The sequence below is a fragment of the Echinops telfairi genome, unplaced genomic scaffold (genome assembly GCF_000313985.2).
Source record: "Echinops telfairi isolate 266 unplaced genomic scaffold, ASM31398v2 ScPeMD7_2291;HRSCAF=2852, whole genome shotgun sequence".
NCBI classification, from domain to species: Eukaryota; Metazoa; Chordata; class Mammalia; order Afrosoricida; family Tenrecidae; genus Echinops; species Echinops telfairi.
In genome coordinates, this window is record NW_022106189.1 from 47,562,653 (window position 1) to 47,565,706 (window position 3,054).

General features: G+C 57.3%; 1 protein-coding gene across 1 annotated transcript in view; it reads left to right on the forward strand.

The window, feature by feature from the left end:
* The first annotated feature begins 80 nt into the window (after nucleotides 1-80).
* ZC3H18 (zinc finger CCCH-type containing 18) overlaps nucleotides 81-3,054 on the forward strand; it is a 20,023-nt gene continuing 17,049 nt past the window's right edge. Inside the window, exon 1 of the mRNA XM_045293691.1 lies at nucleotides 81-460. The gene's annotated coding sequence lies outside the window, so the exon portion shown is untranslated. The remainder of the gene's footprint in view (nucleotides 461-3,054) is intronic.

Here is a 3,054-nt window from a genome sequence, read left to right on the forward strand (position 1 = left end):
GCGGCTCGTGAGGGAGCTTGGAGCTCTTCGGGGTCACCTGGAGCCGCTCCCTGGCTTCAAAGCGGAGCCCCAGAACGCAGCCAGCTACTTCCTTGTCTCTGAGTGACCCTGCGGATGGCCGCAGTATGGGCTCCTTGCAGCTGTGTCCCCGGAGGAGCCCGAGACTCGGACCGAGGCACGCTCGCCCCCGCCGGCCGCTTCACCACCGCCGTTTCCCAGGGTCGTTCGAAGTCAGCTGAGGAGCACACTCACTCACAGGACGAAGGCCGCACTCGGCTCCACTTGGCGGAAACGGGAGAAGGGACTGTGGCTGGCGTCTGCAAGCCCCTGTAGGGGTGTAGCGAGACTCGTCTCCTTGCACTACACAAAGTAGCGGTTCTTCCCTGAGGCAGGGGGCTGGGCAGAGACAGCTTTCCCGCAAGCAGGACGACTGCAGATTGAGCCTTACAGTAGCACCCAGGTAGGTCTGCAGCCAGTGGGCCCTGTCTCTGAGCTGGGAGCCCTGGCCAGTGTTAAGTGGGCATGCTCACAGCACCAGGGAAGGTTGGAGTCATGGGACCGCCATCTGTAAGCTCCAGCCCGGCCCTGCGTGAAGCAGTTTTGCTTATCACTAGCTCCAGGTGGGTGCCCCGTGAGTTCTTCACCTGTGGCCCAGCGTCTGCTATCAGCTGTTGAGGGGCTTTCCTTATGCGTCTGCAGTTGGTCTGCACAAACCTGAACTTAGGCAGTTACCTGGAGCTGCCTCCAAAAACTGTGACTGTATCTCACTGGAGGAGCCCTGCTGGCATAGTGGTTACTCGTTGGGCTGCTAACAACAAGGTCAGCAGTTCAAAACCAACTGCTCCTCGGGAGAAAGATAAGGGCTTTCCACTCCCAGGAAGAGTTGCAGCCTGGCCCACCCACAGGGACAATTAGACTCTGTCCGGTGGGGTCATTGTGAGTTGGTAGCCGTGAGGCATTTCACTGGTGCTCCTCTTTGCTAGACTCTCCTGCAGCCTGCTTTGGTCATGAATATAGGAGGGGGTGCAAGGGGTTCAGTGATAAGGTCTGTTATCTTTTTTTGTTTTTTTCACATGAGCTTTTAAAATGCTAGTATCTCCTCCACTCCACCCCATCGTGTTAGCCGTATGAGGAGAGCACCTGCACTCAGTGGTCATACCCTGTATGTGACCGCTACTTGTCCTGCCTGGGCAGTCACTTTACTCCCCAGTCCAGGCTCCTGGCTACTTCTGGCTGATTCTTCTCATAATCCAGTCCACTTGGGACAGGAAGAGTTAGCTCCTTTTCTGCAGCTGGTGTCTAGTGTATCCTGAATGCCAGGGAGCTAGCTCACTTACCTTTCTGGTCCCTGGTAAGCGACAGGTACTTTCTGAAGTTGGGATTTTTGTCTGTTAGCTATTTATTCACCCTTCAGCCCAGCAGCCTGCCAAGTGAAGACAGGACGCTGGAGGCACAGTACACCCGCACTCAGGGCAGGTTTGAGATCTTGGAGGAACAAAGGCCAGAGGTTTAGATCTAGGTTTAAGTCCTACCGAGAGCCCCCCCACCCACCCCCACACACACACACACACACACCTCCCCGCCCGGTGGTTGTGAGAAGCTCCTGCTGGGGGGACAGAGGTGCCTCCTCCTAGCACCCTACATCAAGGACATGCCCAGCCAGGGGTCCGTGGAGCAGGTCTCAGACCAGGACACGGGTGCCCAGAGAGACTGTGACAGGCAGGTGGATAGTTGGCTTCTGGGAGGCGGCCAGCCATGTGCACAGCCGGGGATTTGAAGTCCAACCACTCTCCCAGGGCAAGACATGGTGCTCTTCCTCAGAGCCCCTAAGGCTGCCGAGGACCACCCATGCATGGCAGTTGTCACTGTGGCCATTGCCCTCTATATCCACACGGACTAGGTGGTAGCTCTGAGCGCAGCCCTTTCATGCTCATCTTAGGATACAGGGGAGTCAGAACCCCCCACTCAGCCACATCATTGGCCAGCCCGCTCCCCAACCCCCCCACCCCAGATTTCCCACACAAATGCTGCAGTACGCAGCTGTGTAGCAGAGAGACAAGCAGTGTACCGAAGGCACCCAGTCAGACCTCAGGATGTTCCAGAACTCTCCAAAGGAAGGCTCCCATGTCACTCCTGTTCCGGGGACCTTCTTAGGTCTTGGGGTCCAAGACTCAGACTCCTGGTGTTTGCAGTCGGCATACAGGATGTGAGCCGGTGATAGTGTCTGTGCTGGGTACCGAAGGGCTGAGGTTGGGGTCAGAGGTGAGGAAAGAGCAGGTTGGGGTGGAGGGTGGGTGAGCTGGCCCGGGTGCATGGGTTACGTGGAACCGGAATAGCCTTAAGTCAATGCTGTGCCACCCTCCACTTGCCCATTCTGTGGCCTCGGTTTCCCCTACTCTGAAATGGAACCCTATGGGGGAAATGAGGGGTGTCCGGTGCCTGGCATAGAGCTGTCTCGAAACTGGCAGTAGCTGGTTGTGTTATGGAAGGCATCTGGCCTTGGGCGCCTCCTGGCCATCCTGGAGTGCATGTCCCGCCCCAGGTGCCCCAAAACCCAGCAGGAGAGCTAGTGAGGGCACCATGCCCAGCCCCCCATCATTGCGTCTCAGTCTCCCTTGTTGTGACCCCAAGGAGCGCATGCCCCCTCAGGCCTGTGTGGTTATCAAGCTTGGGAAGCAGTCAACTGGCTAGGGTTTGCATTCCAGCCAACCAGCCTAGGCTGCATGCCCTCTCCACACGCCTTAACAAGCAAGCAGCACGTGCCTGCACTGCATTTGAGGCAGGACACTCTGTTTTTTTCATTAAGACTTTTAATCTTTTGAACCCACAGTGCACCCGTCTACCCCTGGGCCTCAGAAAAGCCTGCTGCCAGGCCTTCCCTGAATAGGGGTGGTCCCGGGGCAACAAACTTTTGTCTAAGAGACTCATGGACGCCTCACCCTTGCCCCTCACCGCTGCTCACCACGGACTCGCAGCACCAACACCCCATTCTCACTGCTGCACCTGTAGCTCTTAAACCACTGGCCCTCAATTTCCCATCCCCCTTGCTGCCAC